This window comes from Silene latifolia, chromosome 5 (assembly GCF_048544455.1).
Source record: "Silene latifolia isolate original U9 population chromosome 5, ASM4854445v1, whole genome shotgun sequence".
Lineage (NCBI taxonomy): Eukaryota > Viridiplantae > Streptophyta > Magnoliopsida > Caryophyllales > Caryophyllaceae > Silene > Silene latifolia.
Genome location: NC_133530.1, coordinates 74,327,832 through 74,353,118, shown reverse-complemented (window position 1 = coordinate 74,353,118; position 25,287 = coordinate 74,327,832). Strand labels below are relative to the sequence as shown.

Below are 25,287 nucleotides of genomic sequence, written 5' to 3'. Positions count from 1 at the left end.
CATAAAAACATTACAAAGGCTTATAGGCCTGTAATCCTTCACTTCCTCAGGATTATCACATTTCGGAATGAGGGCAATAAATGTTCTATTTACCTCACGTAGGATCATACCCGAATTGAGTATAGATAAGACCGCCGTCGTGAAATCCTTCTTGATCAGATGCCAACATTTCTGATAAAAAATTGCTGGAATACCATCAGGGACCGGCGATTTCATAGAACCCATCTGAAAAACAGCACGTCGAACCTCTTTGGCAGTAAAGTTTCGCCTCAACATATCAACATCATCTTCCGCTACTCTAACATTTACATTTTGTAATAGACCTTCAAGATTGCTCTCATGTGTGTGTTGTGAAGCATAATACAAGGTGACAAAATAGTTTTGAAATGAGTTTCTCACCTCATCCGAGTCGTAGATCCAGGTACCATCATTTCCTTTGATGCCTAGAATAAAATTCCTCCCAGCTCGTCCTTTGACCCAATTGAAGAAATACTTTGTACAAGTGTCCCCATCAACCATCCATTTGATTTTTGCACGTTGCTTCCAGTAAATTGTAATAGCCTTAGCAAAATTCCATACCTCCTCATTCACTCTCGTATATTCTTCTTCCGATCCTCCATTGATAGCCTCTTCCATACCCTTTTCAAGTCTAATATCAAAATCGTCCCATTTTCCGGTCCACTCCATCCCCTTATCCAGAGTCCTTTTTTTAACCCGTTGTCTAACCCTCGACAATTTTTTAACCACCCGGAAGGCCGGTGATCCCATATCCCTTAGACACCATGCTTCCTTAATACATGACAAACAATCCGGATAGTCAAGAGCCCAAGCATCAAGTTTGTACGACTTTTTATTGATATTCTTTGTAAGATTCAAGTCAACCTCAATAGGAGCATGATCCGAAATTTGAATCGGAAAATGTTTTAATCCTATATCCGGAAAGATAGTGAACCAATCTTTCGAAGCAAAAGCCTTATCAAGCCTCTCATACACCCTTTTATTACCTTGTCTATTATTGCACCATGTAAACCGGGGTCCTTTAAAAGGAATATCTAACAATTCATTTCTAACTTTCCAGTTAACAAACTTGTACGCCGCCGGGATTTGACCTGTATTAGAGCTATGCTTATCAGAAGTATACGCAACTTGATTAAAGTCCCCCCACAATAAGAAAAGGGTACTCAAGTTTACCCAAACTTTCCTCTAAATTTTGTAGAATTGGGAAACGTAAACTAAATTAAGATGCACTGATGCCTGTCGTTGTGTGCACCAAAAATAATATTTATAAAACCTATTAAAACTAACGAAGCTAGTGGTAACGGTGGTCGATCCGCAGGAAATAGGGAGATAATAGTTGCTCTTAATTTTAGTCTAACTAATATGAGGAGGGGGTTTTGATATGATTTATAACTAAATCTAAAAACATAAACTAAATAAATAAATAAATAAAAGTAGCAATAGATGTAAACAAAGATAAAAGAAATGCTAAGACGGTCGGTTCACTATAGCTGCGATGGCACATAATCCTAGGCAATTCCGAAATACAAATCGTAGGATGGGTAAAACAAGTCCTCTCGGTCCAAGTTAAGTAGTAGCTCCTTTCGGCCTATGCTACCAGTCCCTAAGTCTCACTAATACTAGCTCTCGCCCTGAAAAGTGATTCCTGAAGCCTAAATTACATTATATCTCGATCTCAGCAAGTTAGTCGTCTCAACTCATTAACTAATGCCCTTCCCTATCTTTCGATCTACGGGTTGGTCAAAACTAAGCATCTAACAAGTCTCCTCTCGGTCTCATTGTTAAATATTGCACTTAACAAATTATACGATGCTAATCAGACACGAAGTCGGTCGATCGACCAGCTACCCTAGTCGATCGACAGACCAGCTCAGTCGGTCGACCAGAGAAGCCAGTCGATTGACCAAGCCCTAATGCGGGGTCACCTATTCTAATGACATCTACGCTATAGCTCCCCTACATCTTAGCAAAGAGTATTTAGCTACTCATACTTACGCAAATAACAAGAACTAATTTGATAATAGGCATAAAGGATTGCATAATTGAAATAATTAATGAATAAATTCGCATAAAACTATAACTAGGGCTTTGGGATTCTATCTAACAAGAATTAATACTAATAAAACGATATAACAATACTGGAATTAAAAGATTAGAATTACCGAAGCAAAGGAACAAGATGAATCCGAAAGTAAGATGCGAACTTTATTGAAAATTCTAAACTAAAAGTAATGAATACTGGATGTATGATAGGAACTAGATGATAATGAATGATCCTCAAAAGGTAGGAAGGGGTTACGTTAAATAAGAATGTCACGTAAAACCCTACTCGAAACCTAATTACAAATGGGCTTCTAATTCTCGTCTTTAATTTGCGTCAGCTCGCGTGGTGGTCGATCGACCATGAACCCCAGTCGATCAACTGCTTCTCTTTCCTGCAGACTCTTGTTCGGCATTCTGACAGTCTATAGACCATGTAGGTCAGTCTATAGACCACGTAGGTCAGTCTATAGACTGCTGTAGCTGGCAATCCGCTTCTAAAACTCTCGCAATTATATCTTTCAGACCTTGAAATGCGCACCAAGTTCATCTCTCGAGTCACTACTCCATGTCAAATGCAATGTTAAGTACTTAGGGACGGATTCAGCTCGATTTCCGCTGGATTCTTCACATTTCTGCAATATTATACAAAAATACAAAAGTAGACGGAAATAGGGAAAATAGTAGCATAAACTACATAATTGAGCTCTGAAATGCGTGTAAAATAGGGTGCAAAACATCATATTTAAGGCACGCATCAAACTTCCCCAAACCAAACCCTTGCTTGTCCCCAAGCAAGAACTAGACTCGATCTTAAAACCTAATGGAACGAGTTCAATCTCAGAGCGAAATGCAAACTGCAAAGCCTAAACCAATTTAATGCTACAAATCAACAATCAATTAGCAATATGAATCATGCAAACGAGTTATGCAGTCGTCAAAAACTGCTGAACTGTCAACTATATAGACTTATCATCATGGACTCTCACGGGTCGCTCAAATCACTCAATAAATACAGGCGAGTATATGTAAAAGATAGAAAGAAGTAATTTTGTAATGACACTCACCTAACTACGACTTATAAGAACATGTCTGCAATCTAATATGCGAATAATCTCTACAACCGTGCATATGCATTCCAACCATACAGATGACCATGACACATGCCGAGGTAAATATGGATATGTGAGGTAATGGGTAAGAAGGGCAAAATAATTATGGGAATGTGGAGGTATAGGCGGCCAAGCTAGTACCTAAACAAAACCATATGACAACATCCAACTTCTTGCTCAAGATTTTCAATAAATCCGGTGCTAAATATCAAGCACTAATCTCACAATACCACAATAGATGTAACTCCCCAAAGGATATTAATACAACATGGGAGTGTAAATCACCAACTTATAACAATTGCAACATGTTACTTTCGAATTTTTCTTTCACTACTGCAGTCAACGGTCGATCGACCAATGTGTCCGGTCGATAGACTGATCTTTTTCTTTTCGAATCTCTTTTTTTTCTTTTTTCTTTTTTTTTCTTTCTTTTTTCTTTCTTTTCAAACCTTTTTCTTTCTTTCCATTTCACCATTTCACCAACATCTCAATAAAGAGTAAAATAACCAAACCGCAATAAACACATTCCCAAAAACTAAGACTACTAGCTTGACAAAGGCAGGCTAAATATAGGATGTAGTTAAGGGACAAAAGGCTAAATTTGGCTATGAGGGGCTCATGGGTAAGAATGGAATAAAGGGGACCTCTACCATGCACATGTGTCAACAAACCACAAACCGAATGCATACAGGTATTAAGCAGATTAAGTTCATATTTATGCATATTGATATAACACGTCTTAAAAGGAGTAACTACTCACATTCCTAGATAAACTGGTCATGAATGACACCAGTTATAAGCTCTAAACCTCAGCAAATGATGTAGTTTGCCAAAAATCTAAGTCAAGTTTAAAGTTCAGCAAGAAATTTAATGAAAACTCGTAGACTATGCATATGATTCTACTAATAACATGTCAATTAGCAAGGCTTAGGCATAAACAGATGAAAATGCAATGTCATCATTGAAATACTACCGTTCCGACTCAACCTATATGCTAAAATAAACGTGAAAATTTTTTAATTTTTTGAATTTTTTTGGATTTTGTATATATATAGGAAATGAAATAACAAATGCAAACTGAAGTGCAATAAACGTGAAACAGAAATGAAATAAAACATGTGAATGCAATGCAAAATCCTTCCCCAAACCAAATCACACAATGTCCCCATTGTGCAAAATCATGTAATGAAGTAAAAGGGAAACGGGAATTTGCGTTATTATTGTTGGGAAATGTGTCCTTAACAATAGTGCGATCACATGATTTAAATATCATCATTAAATCTCATTTCAAGAATACGGAAGGGATGATACATTACATATATATAGTCAACCGGTCCACACATATCGGTAATGATTGGCTGGCTAGAGTTTGACATTACTGTCGTGCGACGGTGGTGATCAGTTGATCCCTTGAGGTCACACCTAAAGGACGATTCCCTTAATTGAAAAGGTTAATTAATTGTATGCCGATACAGATTAATTAATTCCTTAAAATTGAAAAAATCATTATCATAAGAGAGAAAATGACATCTTATTCTAATGTGATTAAATAAGATTTTATTTAGTGATTTAAGAAGTTATATTACTAAAATTAATCGGTGTTTGCGAAACACGCGAGATGAGAATGATAAGTTAGTTATAATTACAAGATATTGTGAATTATACTAACTAGTAATTAAATGACCATTTTATGAGAAAGTAATTTTATATTACTAGTCAATTTGTTAAATATGATTTATTTAATTTGTAAATGATATTTAATTTGTTAAATATGCATTTTAAATTAAAACATGACATAAGACATGTCACATGTCATATGACATACAATTGTGCAATTGACAAAAATAAAATGGACTCTATATTACACTATAGAAACCGAAATATTGGAGGTAGTATGGGTGAGTGGGTGTTTTGTTTAGTGGATAAATAAAACACTATGATTACCTACAATGTAGGGTAGTCTTACACCTATTTTACTTAATAAGAACAAAAGTAAATAGCAAAGACCATGCATTGGTCTTAGAGGACTCCTCCAACCGGTTTTTGTAGTGTTGGTAGAGAATTTTATTAATTGGAATTTTTACTATCACTCATTCTAATATTACATGCAAAAAATTCATGTATTTTTCCTCTCTTCTCTCTCTTTAATCTTCATCAAAAAGATGAGTTTTTGATTCAAATTTGTTCAAAAGATTACTAAAATTATTAATGTAATATATGAGTATTAGTAATCAATTTTAAGGTAAACCACAATATAAATATCTAGTACATATTAGTTTGTGGGATTAAGGGATAGTTTTGGGTGCTACTAATTGGAGGGCTTCTATTTTGAGGTCATGTATGTTCATCCAATATTGGAAAGCTCAAGAACTAACAAGAAGGAGATCTTGTTGGTGCCCATTTGACCGAAATTTATTTGGTGAGAAATTGATTTTCTTATCTCTTTTGTTTTAGTTTGCATGCATAAGATCTAGTTTTAATTTTATGACTAAATTAAAATGAAACATATATGAATATGTTAAATAATGAGATATAGATTTCTAACAAGCGGTATCAAGAGCACAAGGTTGTTTGCATGCAAATCGGTTATAGTTTTTCCGAGTTATACGATTAACATATAAAACTTGTAAATTTGTGTTATTATGATATATCACGAAAATAATTTTTCATGTTAAAGTTTCTGATCCTAAATTGTATTTAGGATATTTTGGTTAATTTATGGATTTTTATTGTTCATTTTATTTAATATTGACATTAAAATGTGATTTTTATGATAAAAATGTCAATTTTGGACGAACATTAGCTAAACTTCGAATTTTCCAGTGGTTTTTGGATATGTTTTCACATATATTAATTTTATATGATCTGGAAACTTTCACATTTTTATGAGTTCTTATGCTCGAAATATGGATTTTTTATGTTACAAATCGAATTTAAATGAAAAATAGTTTAATATGAGAAATATTTCGAATCTGGTCATATAAATTTAGTATGTTGTCAAATACAATTTTACAAGATGTGTGTAAAATAATAGGCTATAATGAAGTCTTCATGCATGATTTATGGATTTTTGATGAAAAATAGCATAAATAGTGACTTAATTAGTGAATAATTGCTAAAACATACTTCATGACTAAGGAAAAACGTCACATATTGCATTTTATTATCTTTTTCAGATCTAAAATTGAAAAGTTGATGAATATAATTTTTCTCATGTTTTTATGATTTTTATTGATAAATCCGATAAACCGCAACATTGTTTTTCCCGATAACTTTCGAAAATTTTAACCTAAGTTTTTGAACATTATGAGTGTCATGGTATTTTTCCAGAATGTTCATGAGTTTAAATTTTGAATTTTGAATTTATTTGGAATTTTGTGATTTATTTGAAGTTTATAGCTTTTTATTGTAATTTTAGATCCATTAATGAACAATTTTAGAAATATGAGTTAATTATGGTCAAATAGTTAGTGGAGACTAATTTTGTATCCTAAGAGGTTAGGGTAATTAACTTGTGCATAAATATGAATTTATGTAATTTATTGTGATTTTAAAAGGTTGAATCACGCAAATCCGTAAAAACCGATTAATATACGATATTGGCTCCTTAAAGGCGATTTAGCATAAAATTGAGCATGTTCATACATATTATAATGATGCATTTTATTTATGATTGTCATAATTTTATTTTATGTAATTTTGAATTATGTAATTTTACTTAGTATGGCCTTAGTTTTTAATTGGTATTACCCGAAATGTATGGGAATATCGATTCGGTTGTAATTTATTGTGATCTCGTATCACCGTCTTGTAATTTAATAGATTTTTATTTATTTTAATTACATATGTATAATAGGAAATTATGTAATTTGTTATGTAATTTAATTATTCCTAGTTCCATAAAGACGGATTCATTCAAGACTAATAATACATAAAGACGGTGTTACCTCGAGATGCGTGCCAAAACCGAAGTTCAAGGGACCAATGGAGTTGGTTTCCGAATATGTAATAGTTAATTAGATTTTCTATTTTTGGAAGGCCATACTAGGATTTAATTTATGCTTTGCATTTTATTTATATGTCGCATGCATCGCTAAATCTCCATAACTAAAACATGCATTATCATTTTAATCGAGTTAATCGACCGTGTCAATTATAATTATCGTAGTTCACCGCTTTAGTTCACTTAAAACGTAATAGATGATAAATTGACATGACCTCTCGCTAACAATCAATTGAGACATAGTCTTACCAAAAAGTAGAAACCATGAAAACCTATTTCATGAGGGAGTGCACTCGGCCATCCTGGGGTACAAACCTTGTTGCGTAGGGAAAGTGGGTGATAAATGTCTATCCACCGAATTCGTGTTGATGAGGGTTTCATCGGCTATCCCGTGCCCAAGTTGATGTGGATTTGGATCATGGACAAATTTATTCGAAATTTGGATTGAGCTCAACGGAAGTATTCGTGACCGTAGTCGCATGTGTTCCGGGCTATAGATAAATATTAGAGTAATTTTATCGACCGAGAATTTTAAAAGTAGAATCGATTAAAGAGTTAGTCCACCGAGTTATATTGATAAGGGTTCCATCGTTATCCCGTGCCCAAGTTAATATGAATTTGGATCTCGGAATTATTTATCATAGTTGGGTAGAGGTCACTATGTAAATGCTTTACTTGTTATTTACAAGTATTAATAAAACGATAAATGTTGAGTTTTCCACTATTCCGTTATCATATTGTTCTATTTCTTTACCGCATTTTTATACGATATCATTTCGTTTTTGATTCAAATCTCCATTAAAACATCGTAACTAAAGACAAATATGAATTTTCTTCTAAAAACCTCGAATTAACCATTGCTAAGGATCTCTTGAAAAGAGTATAGATTAAAGTTATTCATTATCAAACAGGTTTTTTGATTCTTGACTAACACATCTACTTACAATGGATTGTTTTTCATATACTTAATTAAATTAAGTACCTTGAAGCGATAAATTGTTTTGGTAATTAGATTTGTTGGAAGTCAAAATTGACCAAAATACCGCAACCACTTCAATGAAAGTTTTAAGACTAAAACGAACAAATGAAGAGTAATCTTCATGAATTCAATTTTGCTTCTCAAAGCAAAGACTCATTGAAATGAGTGGGAGCATTATCTTAAACCGTTAAGAAAAGGGCGAGGTTCAAGAATTAAAATTAGTATGGAATTGATATAAGGTAATGTTAAAAGTAAAGTTGTTGAGAATAGCGATACTAAACCTATCAATCCTGACCGATAAAGTTTCCATTGTCTTAAATGTTGGACACAAGAAAGGAAACTACCCCAAATTATTGAAGAATCAACAAGTTAGTTGTGGGACATCTAATGGGACCTTCTTCTTTAAATGTTTATTTGATTAAACATAAATTTTGATAGTACCACTTCGTCAATATTAGAAACCAGTGGAGGTTTTCATCTTTGTATTCGACACATAGGATGATTAGAATATGACGACTAGCAACAATGATATCAAGAGATAGAGTCATTGTGTAATCAATCTAGTTTTTGGATTTGGAGTTGTACTTAATTGTGACTATTAAGTACATAAACTCTAAATAAGAATACAAACTTGTTAAGATACAAAAGAGGTTTCACTTTTGTGACCCTATACACCACGATTTGATGTATGGCTAGCCCATTATCAAGGTGATTATATTCTAAACCAAACTAGAATGATATATCATAAAGATGATGCAAGACTCAATTTGGTAACCCAAGATTAAAACTTAAATTCTGGAATGATTAACGCAAAGAGTTATCGAGTACTCTTGAAACCATTAGATTGTTAATGGTATATGCGTATCTTGTATTCAAAGCAAGATGTCTCGTGCCTTTTGGTTGAAAAGGAAATCGAGGTTGTAAATCATTGATCCAAAATAGGTTGATCATTTTCTTTTACCAACGATTTAAGTTGACGCTAATATGTTCACTTAATAAGGTAAATAGAGAAATCTTTGAAGAAGTTCAAAGTGTTAAAAGAATCACGATTTAGTCGTGATAGGATTATCAAAGTCAAGACTTTGATATAAACCAAAGGAAATGTGATATAGTATCACAAGTTAATCTCTCTTAGCATACATTATGGGATAATGTGCGATTGGATAAAGAATTCAAACGCTATTCGATGTGGTTTGGATTTCAATCAAGTTACCTTGAGTTACTTGACCCTTTTGGGGATTTTATATTTTGTCTAAGTTATTTTTCCACTAAATCTAAAACAAATCATATGAGATATGAAATGATAGGGTACCATGTTTGTAAGTTTTCACAAGAAACAAATGCTCATTTTTCCCTTTCAATTATCACGAGTACGACGGGTTTGCGGCTCGTGAAGCTGTCTTTCTAAAAATACAAGTTTATTTCTAGAAGATAGAGTGGGAGAAATTATTCAAGAGCCACAAAGAATGTTATGTCGCAAGAAACTGGTCTTTCTTGGCTACATGAGACGTTTTGTGTAAGACATTATTTCGTTAAAACCTAGGAGGTTAAATTCGTCACTTGTTAAAGATGATGAATTCATGCTACTTTTAAGAAAGTAAAGAGCTTATAACTTACAAAAGAAATTGTTTGATTCAAGTTGATTACTTCTGGAAAGTAATCAACAAATGACTTACATAAGAGTGTTTAAGTCACAACTCAATACAAGGCTTAGAGGCATGAAAATCTGAAATAAAAGGCTTGATTAGAGAGCCATGAAAATCCGAAATAAAAGGCTTGATTAGTGACAAAGGGTTTTGCACTAATAAAGACAGATTTCAAAGCTTGATTGGTTGCAAAGGGTTTTACACCAGTTGAAATGCTTAAGTCTATTTGGATCTTCTTAGGGATTGTGTTTCATTATTATGAAATACATAGCAAGTGAATCTAAAAACCGACTTCTTCAATTAGAAGGAATGTATTCAATACATGTCTTGAGTTTTGTAGATTCTTGCAATCCTAAGATAATGTGAAACTTAAGAGAGGGTCTTAAGTAGGACATCAGTGAGTTGGAATCAATGTTTTGATCATGTTATAAAACTTTTCTCGATAAGTCGAGAAGTTGTGTTTATACATGGAATTTAGTGGGAGTTACGGAAATTTTAATTAGTCTTATATGTGGAAGACATATTGATCATTACGAATGATTTAAGACTTATGGAGTATTAAAATACATCTTTAATATCTAGATTTATGTAGATAAATCCACATGATATTGGCGTCAATAAGAAGTCTTATGTTGATAAGATTCATGACTAGTTCAATTAAATTGAACATATTTGATTGTTTCCATTTGCTTCCGCTGCCGGATCAATTAAATAAGTAATGATGTACAACACTTCATATACTTTGAGTATGATGAATTGTTTTCAAAATCGAATTTATGTAATCTATACCAAGTAAGCCATAAAGATTACTGATGTGGCTAAAGTCGTATTACCAAATCAAAGTAAAACTATCTCAGGACTAACAAGAATAGCTAGTGATAAGACAGGTATCGAATCCACAGGGAGGCGGTAAAAGCTAAGTCTAAGGGTATTTAAGTCATCTAGAAGTAACCGATTTCGGGGGGTTTTGTTTTGAGTTGATTCTAACAAACTAATTGCAAGTAATTAAATGAAGGTTTAACAATATTATTAAAAGTCTAGGAATTAGGTTCACTAGGTCAATCAGTCGGGGATTATCAATCAATTACTAAATCTATCAAGTTGTTTAAGGTCATAAGATCGGTCGACTCCATTATGCCCTTTAGATCGATTCTAACATGCGGTCGCTATAATTAGATACTCTCTATTTGATTATCGCAGCCTATATCAATTCTAACCCGGTCGGCGATAGGATCGATTCGCTACACTAATTAATAACTCAGGCCTCAAGTTGATTAACTAGAAGAATTACAATAATCAAACAACAACTTTAATGATATCAATAGCAACTAATTGATTTTCCCTTTTAATTAACCTAGATCCCCTTCATCCTAGATGAGGGGATTAGCTACTCATAATTATAATAACAACAAATATGATTAAAGATGAAAGCATGATTGAAAGCATGAAAGAATAATTGAAGAACATAAAACAATAACGATTTAATTAATGAGGAAAGATTAGTACCATACAAAGGAAATATTAGGGTTCTTAGAGAGTTTTCCAGCAATATCCAAGCAAAATATAACGTAGTCTAACAATAAAACACGAGTCTTTAATTTATAACAAAAGATTAACGTTTTAGGAAATTCCGGAAATAAACCCGCTGAGAGGGATCCTCGATCGAGTCGAGGTGACTCGATCGAGGATAATGCTTGCTCGATCGAGTCGGCGAGTGACTCGATCGAGGAACTTGCTTCACAGGCTATTTCTTCTCTTCTTTTACTTCTAGTCTTCATGATTCCTCGTTTCCCGTGCCATGCTTCGTGTATTCTTCTATGCCGTCTCCGCCATGCTAATCTTAGCTTGATCATACTCATAACGAGTCATTTCTGCATCAAAACACAAAATAGCGGCAGTATCGACAATTCATTGAAATAAAGCATATAAATGATATAATAGGCACGAAACGGTATGTAAAACGGTATAAAGGGAGCTGTAAAAGTATATATGAAAGTGATACATCAAACTCCCCCAAACCAAACCTTTGCTTGTCCTCAAGCAAAGCAATCAAGCCAAAATAAAGAACAATAAACATATGGTGAATGAATAACTCGAGCAAATGTCTAAGCATATACAAGTCTCAAATACCCATATCTATAACGAAGTAATGACCGAAGTTGTGCTAATAAAACAAATTCAAAAGCACGGGTAATAGACTCACGCAGCTCTTACTCAAGATGTGACATGATACCGAGACTCACCAATACTTTTCAACCTTGCAAGACAATTCATTGGATTCTCGCGGTTTCACTCATGCACTCATAATGGGTGATATATATGTAAGATAGAAAGAAGTAAGACTCTCACTCAACTTATGAGATATGCATGCAATCTAATGTGACAGGAGATTCTCCAACTAATACGCATTCACGAAACAGACCAAGTACATGTATCAAGGACAGAATGGTGGTGAAGTGGCATGGGTATAGAAGTGGCTTGTGCAAAAGCATGTATAGGTAATGTGAGGCTCAGACGGTAGTCGCAGCGCTAAACCAATAGCCAAATCTAATAAATAATTAAACAATCATCCAACTGGAGAAATAATCTCAACTTTGACAACATATGAGAGAAATGAAGAAGCTCTCCAAATGTGCATTAGACTCCAGAAATTACCACACACGACCTCCTAACATAATTCAATGAAGCAAACATTATTCATCTTTTCTTTTTCCTTTTCTTTTCTTTCTCTTTTTTTTTTTCTTCTGAACTCTTTTTTTTCAAAGCTTTTTTTTCTTTTTTTTTCTTTTTTTTTTTTCTTTTCCTTTGCTTCATAATACTTCCTTTTTTCCAACATAAGAGGTCACACAATTGTTACAAAAAGATAGCTACTACCCACATGACAATAAAAGTCCCAACCCAACCAAAGTAGCTATAACAATAAGGCTCAAACAACTGCGACTGTCCCGAAAAAGGTAGGCAAATTCTAGAATGTAGCTAAGAAATAGGATATAAAGTGGCTACATGGTTCAAACGGGCTGAGAAAACTGGGCAATGTAAGGCTTATTTGAACAATAAGAGTCGCCTATCCACATGTACTTAATCAAATGAACGCGCAAAAGCTAAGAAACTAATGTCACACTTATGCAGTTTGATATTAGATATACCACAAGGAGACCACACTCATCAGCCTAAATAACAATGAGACCGGTTTATTAATGTTCCCGGCCTAGAAAGCTTTAAAGACCTCAGAAATTTAAGTGGTTTACCAACAAAATAAAGTCAAGTCTACTCGGCATAAGGCATATTGTGACGGTCAAGACTTGAGTAAAGAGCTTTGTTTATCATAGCTAACAGGTCAAAACAATGTACATGAACAACTAAATGAGACTCAAATGCAAAGACAAAGCAAGTTATCATCATTGCTATACAATTCACCAAGACTCGACTCAAAATAAACAAAAATAAATAAAAGACATGTTTTTGTATTTTATAATTTTTCAATTTTTTTGAATTTTTGATTTTTTTTCACACAACAATAAGTAAAAGCACACAACAGAAATAAACACACTCCCCCAAACCTAAATGTCACAGTGTCCTCATTGTGACGCCTACAGCATAGCAATCACACAGAAAACCAGCAACCTATAGGACACTACTAATAAAGGAAAGAGGGTAAAAAGAAATGCAATAAAACAAAACAAAACAAGAAAGATAATACCAGCTGTAATGCAGTAGCCTCCCCCAAACCAGCTGGAAAAAGAGGGATGTAGTGACCAGCTGTCACTACTGGGCTCCACCAGTATCATCAAAATCATCGATCTCAGCATATAAGGACATAAGCTCAGGATCAGGAACGGCACTGCGGCCACGGCCTCTACCACGAGTGGCTCTCCGAACACGGCCTCGACCACGAGTGCCTCCAGTAGCAGCAGCAGTGGAAGTAGAAGCACCAAACTGGCCAAACGGGCCTCTCTGGGAGCAAGGGATACCGGTGTCCTCCGCAAAAACAGAAGTAGGCTGAGGGGGGCGAACTGGAGTGTAAAAGGGACGGCCTAATGCACCGAAGTCGGTGCTAAACTGTCCAAACTCAGTGGGAGTCACTCCGTAAAGATGGAACACACGGCTGTCGTCACCAGGAGTAGTGTAATAAGAAGGTGACACACCGCAATACTGCCCCTCGGAAGATAAAGACATAGCCTCCATCCTGTTCCCACATCCTCCTCTCTCGTCAAAAGCAGTGTTGATGCCCGTATGCATCCTCACTTCCCGTTCAACGACGGGATCAAAATGGTAACCTGGAGCATAGCCCAAGTGGGATAGGTCAAGGAGGTGGAGGAGGAGCAGCGGTGGAAGGAGCCCGGCGGATGGGCGGTGGGTGCACGACGTCTCCGGCGCCCGCCGGTGGTGGTGGTAGTACTAGACCCGGGAAAAGTAACCAAAAGATCCTCGGAATCGATAAGTAACGGGTGGGGGTCGCTCCACGGCCGTACTCTCCTCGAGGGGGTCGACAACAGTAAACGGGCGCAAGGAAGAAGCATGTATGACTCACCTCGGACCCTCCAAAGAATGGTCTTTCCCATTCTTAATATCAAGATAAGAAATATCATAACGAAGGTGGTCATCATCAACAAGTGGCTCAAAGTCGACCATGGGCTCATATGGGTCATCACCCTCAAAATCACAAACGGCCCTAGCAATCTTGGTGACAAGAGCACCACAATCAAGGTTCCCGTACCTCCCGATCATCCTATCAAACGCCGAACAGACAAGAGCAGGGGGAGAGAATTGGAATGTCTCCTCCCTATAAGGATTCAAGTAACTAGCAAGTATTAAGACCTCAATAATGGAGGTCTTGCTCTTATCGGTCCGGCCATACAACAAATAGCTCAAATACCTCAAAAACATACGAAGACAAACGTGTTGGACATATAACAAAGCCATAGCACTGACGTCCGCATCCATATAACCAGTAAATAATGGAAAATAGCGAACGGCAGACAACCCACCAACACCATACAAATCCCCGTCAGTATGCTTATCTAATCCCAGGATTTCAGAAAGACGGTCAAAGGTTAAAGACCGTTCAATATTAAGCAAACGAAATTTGATTAGATGATCACTGGGAAAATAAGTAAAAGAGCTCAGAAATTCGAGAGTGAGAGCAGGGTAAGATAACTCGTGGAGCGTGAAAAGACCCTGTAACCCGATTTCATTAAACATGCCAAACATAATGTCGTCTATCTTCAAAGTGTGCAAAATTTTCCTATCAACACATCGAGTGGCACTCATAGACTTAGTTAACAGATACTCAAACCTGTCCTTCTGTGCTTTGTCACGAAATTCGATAAATGGATAATCGTCTAAAGGAGACAAATCATCCTCCGAAGACACAATCTCTTCAGGAATCACCTCGGGTTGCTGAACTGGGGCTCTCCTTTCTCTAGTCCTCTTATTTCCTTGCCTAGAAGTCGACATTATCTACATAAGAGCAAGTAGAAAATTAAAGTTCAACCTCAGCATAAAAACAGTCCCGTTTTTGGCAATAATGGGTCCGAAAAATCAATTTTTAAGACTCCAAATGACAATGAAAGCATCCAAAAACATAGGGGAACATGAGTATGTATCAAATATGGGAGATTCCAAGCAATATAATACAATTCTAACCAATTTAATGCAAAATTTCTACCCGGATTTTGAAGAACCCTAATTCCTAAATTAGCAAATTAGGCATGAATGTCAACAATTAAGGGGCTAGAAAGCAAGGAAATAGCAATTGTATACTAGCAATGGAAGATTTAATACAATAAACTCAATAATTAAGCAAGAAAAATCAGAATTTTCGAGACACATAGAGGCCAAATCGTGACTTACCTGAGCAATTTAAACAATGGAATTGAGAAAATAAGCACAAGAGAATGATTCAAACAAGTAATAAGCAAGTAAGCACAAGTTTTAAGTGAGTTTTGATGATGATTGATGATGAATATAGAGAGAATGAGTAGTAGAGGAGGTAGAATGCAGGAAAGTAGTTACCAAAGAAGAAGGGAATTGAAAGAAATTAGAGTAATAAAAGAATAAAACCGATGAAAGACAAACGCGAACCCGGTCCAATTTGGATCCTCGATCGAGTCGCAGTGCACGATCGAGGAACCAAATTCCTGACTACCCAACTTTCGTTTTAAACTTTTTGAAATTCTTCACAGGTTCCTCGATCGAGTCGCAGGTGACTCGATCGAGCTGATGGGTTCCTCGATCGAGTCGCCATTGGCTCGATCGAGGAAGTAGGCTGCAGCTCCGTTTCTCGTCATTTGTTACTCCTAGCTTCAAATCCCGTCAAAATTCCTGCAAAAGACACTTAAAAGCATATCAAGCGTCCTCTCCTCATCTCTCAAAGTTCAAGGAACATGAAAACAAAAACAAAACTTGAATTTAAAATCCTAATTACAAACAAATGCTTTACAAAATCCGAGCGCCTCTCGGTAGCGCTCGGTTTTTGCGGTCCCGCACGACCGTAATTCTTCATCAAAGAAGAAAAATCAATGGGGAAGAGGTCAAGAGCCTCTATTATCCCCACAAAAGCACCATCATAGTATGTCTTCAAGCGTTGCCCATTCACTTTGAAGGTCTTCCCTGTGTCAGAATGCAGTGTAACTGACCCAAATTTGTTCACATCGAATGATGAACGGTCCAGACCATCTACTCTTCAATTTACCTGGAAACAAGCGCAAACGAGAGTTAAACAAGAGAACATTCTCACCAACATGAAATTCTCTTTGCAAGATATGCTTGTCATGCCACTTCTTCGTTCGCTCCTGGTCAACTTGAGCACTATCATAGGCATGCAGTCGAAATTCATCTAGCTCATTCAATCCGCATCGCCGTTTCTCACCCGCCAGTGAGGGATCCATATTCAGCTCTTTAATGGCCCACATAGCCCTATACTCAAGCTCCACAGGTAAATGACAGGACTTGCCATAGACAAGTCGGTATGGTGAGGTTCCAATCGGCGTTTTGAATGCAGTACGGTAGGCCCACAAAGTATCATCGAGCTTCCGACTCCAATCCTTTCTATTCTTGCTTACTACCTTTTCCAAGATCTGTTTCAGCTCTCTGTTGGAAATCTCTACCTGTCCACTGGTTTGAGGATGATAAGCCAATCCTCTTCGGTGTGTAACGCCATATTTCTTCAAGAGAGAATTAAGGTGACGCTCATTGAAATGCTTGCCTCCATCACTGATCACTGCACGAGGCACTCCGAACCGTGGAAAGATAGTCTTCTGAAACAACTTAACAACAGATTAGCATCACAAGTGGGGGTGGCAATTGCCTCCACCCATTTAGAAACATAATCTACAGCTACTAATATGTATTGGTTCCCAAAAGATGTAGGGAACGGCCCTTGGTAATCAATGCCCCAAACGTCAAAAATCTCTACTTCGGAGATTCCAGTTTGAGGCATCTCATGCCTTTACGAGATATTGCTCGTCCTTTGACATGCATCACAAGAACGGACAAAAGTAGTAGCATCCTTCAAGATAGTAGGCCAATAAAAACCCGATTGCATTACCTTAGCAAATGTCCTAGAAGGACCATGATGACCTCCATAAGAAGAAGAGTGACAATGAGAAAGGATGGCACGTACCTCACCCTCTAGAATACATCGTCTGTAGATAGCGTCTGCGCACTCCCGGAACAGATATGGGTCGTCCCAAAAACATCACTTCACGTCATGCAAAAACCTCTTCTTCTGCTGATAGGAAAGATCAGGAGGAAGCATACCTCCTACCAAGTAATTGGCATAATCTGCAAACCATGGAGTATTTGCAGCTACAACTAATGTACCGGTCATCCGAAAAGAGTCATCAATGGGCAAAATATCTCTTCCTAAAATCGCAACTGACAAATGATCCGCAACAACATTTTTCAAGACTGGACTTATCACGGATTTCTAAATCAAATTCTTGTAACAGTAAAATCCATCTAATAAGTCTAGGTTTAGCCTCTTGTTTGGTTAAAAGATATTTTAAAGCTGCATGGTCAGTGTGAACAATAACTTTAGAACCAACAAGATAAGCTCTAAATTTGTCTAAAGAATAGACAATTGCAAGAAGCTCCTTCTCTGTAGTAGCATAGTTGATTTGTGCATCGTCGAGAGTCTTGCTTGCATAGTAAATGGCATGTAAGACCTTGTCCTTTCGCTGTCCTAAAACAGCTCCAACTGCATAGTCACTGGCATCACACATAATCTCAAAAGGAAGGCTCCAATCCGAGATCGGATAATAGGGGCCGAGATAAGTGCTTGTTTGATCCTCAAAAGGCTTGAGCACACTTGTCAATAAACACAAAAGGAGCATCTTTATGAAGAAGCTGAGTTAGAGGTTGAGCAATTTTAGAAAAATCCTTAATAAAGCGGCGATAGAACCCTGCATGACCAAGAAAACTACGCACACTTTTAACATTAACCGGGTACGGGAGTTGCTCAATTACCTCAACCTTAGCTCTATCCACTTGAATGCCCTTACCTGACACCAAATGACCGAGTACCACCCCTTCAGTAACCATGAAGTGGCACTTCTCCCAGTTGAGAACAAGGTTGCTCTCCTCACAGCGCTATTTTCTTACCACCTCCTGCATTGGAGGATTTAGTCGTCTCTGACCTTGTGCACTAGGCTTGTGGCCTTCTTCCAAGTGAATTCTATGCATACAATAATCAGGACTAATACCTTTGAGATCGTCAATGCTATACCCAATTGCCTTTTTATGAGTTCTCAAAACAAACAACAAAGCGATAGTTGACCTTGATTAGGTTAGCATTGACAATCACCGGTTCATTTCACGATCATCAAGAAATTCATATTTGAGATGAGAGGGAAGAGGTTTTAATTCAGGTTTCTTTACCTCAGTTACCTTAGGTGTGACACCCAAACTATATACGTTCTGATGTGGGCATTCCTCTCCAGTTAGAAGCTTCTCAATTCGATGAACTTCTGGACTCCATGAACCCGTCTGATCAACTGGATCAGAAACCAGGGCAATCTCCAGAGGATCCCTGTCCAAACACATAGGAAGACACTCATCAATAGTAAAATCAACAACATCTATACTATGACAAGTCTCTTCTATCATGGGGTTTTTCAATGCTTTTTCTAAGTTAAAAATAATCATATCATCCCCCACAGCTAAGGTCAATCTCCCTTGCCTAACATCTATGACCGCCCCCGCAGTATGTAAGAACGGTCTGCCCAAGATGATAGGGATTTGGTTGTCTTCAGCCATGTCCATGACAACAAAATCAACGGGGATGAAAAACTTCCCTATTCGAACGGGAACATCCTCTAATACTCCCAGTGGGTGTTTAACAGATCTATCGGCCATCTGAAGTGTCATATTAGTAACTATCAACGGACCCATATTTAACTTTTTACAGATAGAATACGGCATAACACTGACACTAGCTCCCAAATCACAAAGAGTTTTACTAATAGAAAGGTGACCAATTTGACAAGGGATAGAAAAACTTCCTGGATCCTTTAATTTCGGTGGTGAGTAAATTGGCAACATGGCACTGCACTTCTGAGTGTAAGCAATAGTTTCCACCGCGTTAAAGGATCTCTTCCTTGTCAAAATCTCCTTCATGAATTTTGCATAAGCCGGCACTTGAGTAATTAATTCAGTAAAAGGGACACTTACCTGTAAATTCTTCACGACCTCCATAAACTTACCGAATCGCTTATCCAAATTGGATTTTTGTTGTTGGTGAGGAAAAGGTAGTGCAATGGTTATGGGCTCGGCTTGCTTCTCCTTAGAAACAACTTTTGAAACACCGTCTCTTGTCAATTTGGGATCCTCGATCGAGTCGGGGTGACTCGATCGAGCTGGCTGATCCTCGATCGAGTCGCCTCGACTCGATCAAGGAACCTTTGCGAGTTCACTTTTTCGTCTTTTTTTACTTTTATCGTCACTCGTGTTTCAACTTCACAGTTCTTTCTCGTCATCACTAAGCTCCAAATTACCCAATCCTTTGGGATGCATGTAAGGGACCTCATCAACAATAATGGGCACATCTCTCTCAAGGCTTTGTAGGTCGGGATTCATATAAGAAGTACCGCTCCTCAGCTGAATAACATTAGCTTGCTCATGAGCTTGCTTACCTTGAGGAGGAAGACCTACGGCCTGTTTTGATGGATTTTGAAGTGCCATCTGAGCCACCTGATTATCTAGCATCTTGTTATGGGCAATCACTCGTAATTTGAGCCGTCGCTGTCAGCAGCATCGACAAAGTTTGTTGCAAAAGATCGCGCAACTCGCCATATCATTATTCGGAGCTTGTTGAGGAATTTGTTGAAGAGTTTGCTTTGAGGAGGCCGTGATATTGATTGTTGAACTGCTGGCCTCCTTGATTTTGCCTTTGATATCCCCCTTGTTGTTGATTACCGCAATTGTTAGGAGGGATATAAGGATTCTTTTCATTTGTGATCGCTGCGGGTTTTGCACATTCTGGCTAGACCATTGAAGGAACGGATGCTCCTTCGTTCTTTCATTGTAAAAATTAGAGAAAGGTGTACCTTGTGCACCTTGTCCGTAAGCCCGAAAGGCATTAACCCGCTCCAATGTGCTCATACAATCACCGCACCATGACCATCTAAACCGCATCTAGTACAAGACTCCTCTACTTGCTGACTCATAGCATGAACTCTCTCTTTGCTACCCAATGATTGGGTAGTCTTTATCTCAGCAATCTGGGCTGAAATAGTCTCCAGCTGTGCCGCCAAAGCACTATCAACTCTAGTACCACGCGTGCTTCCCCTAGGATTTCCATACCTTGCGGTATGGGTAGCAATATGATCAATCAACTTCCACGCGTCACCATCATTGGTGTTATCTTGAAACCTCCCATTCGCAGATGAATCCAAAAGGGCATGATGATCGTCAAACAACCCGTTATAAAACTGGTTGCAAAGGAACCACTTTGGGAAACCATGATGGGGAACTGATCGAACTAAACGCTTGAAACGAGTCCAAGCTTCATTCAAATCTTCAGTAGCTCCTTGCTTGAAACTAGTAATTTGATTCCTAAAAGCATTAGTCTTCTGAGGTGGGAAGTACCTCTTGTAGAAAGCAAGGGCCAAGGAATTCCAACAGAACTCCTTCAAGATCCATATCCATATCTCTTAACCACTCAAAGAAGCTCATCTTTCGAGAGAAAGGGAAGAGCACCCGCTTAACTTGATCTTGTGTCACTCCAAATGATAATGGAATAGAACAAAGAGTAAGTGACAAACTTTTCCATATGCGTCGCAGGTCCTCAAGAAATGTCCCTCCAAACATGTTTCGTTCCACCAAATTGATGTAAGATGGCCGAATCTCGAATGTTCCATTGGTAGTAGTGGGGAGCTTGAATCCTTGTGGAATAGAAGCCAAGGTTGGCTCAGAATGACTGGCTAGAGTAGGCATGATGATAGTTTCGGGAATATCAGGAATAGGAATATCAGGAATAGGAATTTCTTCCTCCTCCTCTTCGTAGGACCGACCGGCTGACTCAGTGGAGCTCGCCGTTTCGACGTCAAGTATACTCAAGTCTTCTACTTGACCCACTTCTAGATTAAATTTCCGTCTGTAGCGAAAAGTCTTCTCAGGTTCAGGATCAAAAGGAATAATCTCGGACCTGTTGCCTCCCCGGTAACGGCGCCAAATTTGATGTGGCTAAAGTCGTATTACCAAATCAAAGTAAAACTATATCAGGACTAACAAGAATAGCTAGTGATAAGACAGGTATCGAATCCACAGGGAGGCGGTAAAAGCTAAGTCTAAGGGTATTTAAGTTGTCTAGAAGTAACCGATTTCGGGGGGTTTTGTTTTGAGTTGATTCTAACAAACTAATTGCAAGTAATTAAATGAAGGTTTAACAATATTATTAAAAGGCTAGGAATTAAGTTCACTAGGTCAATCAGTCGGGGATTATCAATCAATTACTAAATCTATCAAGTTGTTTAAGGTCATAAGATCGGTCGACTCCATTATGCCCTTTAGATCGATTCTAACATGCGGTCGCTATAATTAGATACTCTCTATTTGATTATCGCAGCCTATATCAATTCTAACCCGGTCGGCGATAGGATCGATTCGCTACACTAATTAATATAACTCAGGCCTCAAGTTGATTAACTAGAAGAATTACAATAATCAAACAACAACTTTAATGATATCAATAGCAACTAATTGATTTTCCCTTTTAATTAACCTAGATCCCCTTCATCCTAGATGAGGGGATTAGCTACTCATAATTATAATAACAACTACAAATATGATTAAAGATGAAAGCATGATTGAAAGCATGAAAGAATAATTGAAGAACATAAAACAATAACGATTTAATTAATGAGGAAAGATTAGTACCATACAAAGGAAATATTAGGGTTCTAAGAGAGTTTTCCAGCAATATCCAAGCAAAATATAACGTATTCTAATAATAAAACACGAGTCTTTAATTTATAACAAAAGATTAACGTTTTAGGAAATTCTGGAAATAAACCCGCTGAGAGGGATCCTCGATCGAGTCGGGTGACTCGATCGAGGATTAATTCTTCGATCGAGTCGTGAGTGACTCGATCGAGGAACTTGCTTCACAGGCTATTTCTTCTCTTCTTTCACTTCTAGTCTTCATGATTCCTCGTTTCCCGTGCCATGCTTCGTGTATTCTTCTATGCCGTCTCCGCCATGCTAATCTTAGCTTGATTATACTCATAACGAGTCATTTCTGCATCAAAACACAAAATAGCGGCAGTATCGACAATTCATTGAAATAAAGCATATAAATGATATAATAGGCACGAAACGGTATGTAAAACGGTATAAAGGGAGCTGTAAAAGTATATATGAAAGTGATACATCAATTACCCTTAAGTGCTTGCAAAAGCATTAAGGAAGTAAAGCAAAGTGTTTATGATGCAATTTTGTGTAAGGGTGTTACACAAATGACAATTGACAATTGAGATTGCGCATGGTTTCCGACAAAACCATAATCAAAACACATCAGGATGGTTAAAGATACCATTGTGGCTATGTTATTTAAGAAATAGATTTTCTAGAATCGTTTTAGGCAATAAAGAACAATGAGAGATATTTATAACGGAAATTGAGTACACTTGCAATCATGAGATGTGCAAGAGGATGAGTCCCGCACACTGTGAAAACAGTGGGAGCTATTCTTAGGCTACAGGGCCTATGTCTTGATTGGATCTCGACACGTACTCAGAAAGTTTTGTAATGAAAATGTATACATTACAAAGGAAAACGAGTATGTAGTAAGGTTGAGTAAGGTACAAGAAGTTGATAAAACCTACTAACCAAAGCCTTCTCATAGGCTTAACATGATAAGTCATGTCATTTCAATTAAATTGAGATGAACAACTACATTCAAGATCAAATTAGATTATAGAATATGAAATAGTAATCAGGCATTGACTATTCATATGTGATAATCGCATTTGTCGTTCAAGTTTTACTTTAAAACTCTTTTATTATACTTTGTTACACCCAAACGGGTTGTAGAGACAACATTGAACCCCGTTAAAGTGAACCCGCATTAACATAGTATTAGCCCATAGTCGCTTGTATGAGGTGACGTCTCGAAGTGGCTAGAGTGTGATGCGATTGATGGCAAGTTCAAGTGCTATAGAGTCATGTGAGATGACTAGTCGATCACATAGGCAGACTGTTAGGAACACTTTGTCGGGCAGTGACCGCTTATAGAGTTCTGGCAAATTTATATAGCCTGGTTGTGGCGAGAGCTACTATAGTATTCTAATGATTCGATTCTTTAGACTAAATATTGTTCGCTTAAGATGGCACAGTTTCAGATTAACTTTGATTTGTGTTACTACGACCTTCGTAAATGGGGTCAAATGGGCATATTTTGGGTTATGATGGCTGTGGCTAGTCGAAGGGAATAAGTGCGATAGGAATTATCCACCCCTTGTCGTGGTTAAAATAATATCTCAGGGCCAGTCAAGGAGTAATGAACTGTAAATGCGTGGCCACGCTCGGAAGGTATCCATGGTGGATAAATTCCGGTCAATCAGTTATTCTCCAGATCGAGGAAACCACTCTCTATATGATCACTTGCAAGTACGACCCGAAAGACACCTTACATTGAGTGGGAGATAGTAATAGGAAAAGAGAATTGGTGACGCACACTTGTTGAGGACAAGTGGGAGATTGTTGGGAAATGTGTCCTCAACAATAGTGCGATCACATGATTTAAATATCATCATTAAATCTCATTTCAAGAATACGGAAGGGATGATACATAATATATATAGTCAACTGGTCCACACATATCGGTAATGATTGGATGGCTAGAGTTTGACATTACTGTCGTGCGACGGTGGTGATCAGTTGATCCCTTGAGGTCACACCTAAAGGACGATTCCCTTAATTGAAAAGGTTAATTAATTGTATGCCGATACAGATTAATTAATTCCTTAAAATTGAACAAATCATTATCATAAGAGAGAAAATGACATCTTATTCTAATGTGAATAAATAAGATTTTATTTAGTGATTTAAGAAGTTATATTACTAAAATTAATCGGTGTTTGCGAAACACGCGAGATGAGAATGATAAGTTAGTTATAATTACAAGATATTGTGAATTATACTAACTAGTAATTAAATGACCATTTTATGAGAAAGTAATTTTATATTACTAGTCAATTTGTTAAATATGATTTATTTAATTTGTAAATGATATTTAATTTGTTAAATATGCATTTAAAATTAAAACATGACATAAGACATGTCACATGTCACATGACATACAATTGTGCAATTGACAAAAATAAAATGGACTCTATATTACACTATAGAAACCGAAATATTGGAGGTAGTATGGGTGAGTGGGTGTTTTGTTTAATGGATAAATAAAACACTATGATTACCTACAATGTAGGGTAGTCTTACACCTATTTTACTTAATAAGAACAGAAATAAAAAGCAAAGACCATGCATTGGTCTTAGAGGACTCCTCCAACCGGTTTTTGTAGTGTTGGTAGAGAATTTTATTTATTGGAATTTTTACTATCACTCATTCTAATATTACATGCAAAAAGTTCATGTATTTTTCCTCTCTTCTCTCTCTTTAATCTTCATCAAAAAGATGAGTTTTTGATTCAAATTTGTTCAAAAGATTACTAAAATTATTAATGTAATATATGAGTATTAGTAATCAATTTTAAGGTAAACCACAATATAAATATCTAGTACATATTAGTTTGTGGGATTAAGGGATAGTTTTGGGTGCTACTAATTGGAGGGCTTCTATTTTGAGGTCATGTATGTTCATCCAATATTGGAAAGCTCAAGAACTAACAAGAAGGAGATCTTGTTGGTGCCCATTTGACCGAAATTTATTTGGTGAGAAATTGATTTTCTTATCTCTTTAGTTTTAGTTTGCATGCATAAGATCTAGTTTTAATTTTATGACTAAATTAAAATGAAACATATATG

General features: G+C 36.8%; 1 protein-coding gene and 1 non-coding gene across 2 annotated transcripts in view; both read left to right on the top strand.

The window, feature by feature from the left end:
* LOC141657559 (uncharacterized) overlaps positions 1 to 25,287 on the top strand; it is a 57,601-nt gene that overhangs the window by 13,213 nt on the left and 19,101 nt on the right. The window lies entirely within an intron of this gene.
* On the top strand, positions 20,755 to 20,863 carry LOC141658314 (small nucleolar RNA R71). Its single transcript, XR_012549206.1, has one exon. It is a non-coding gene; the product is annotated as a small nucleolar RNA R71 (small nucleolar RNA).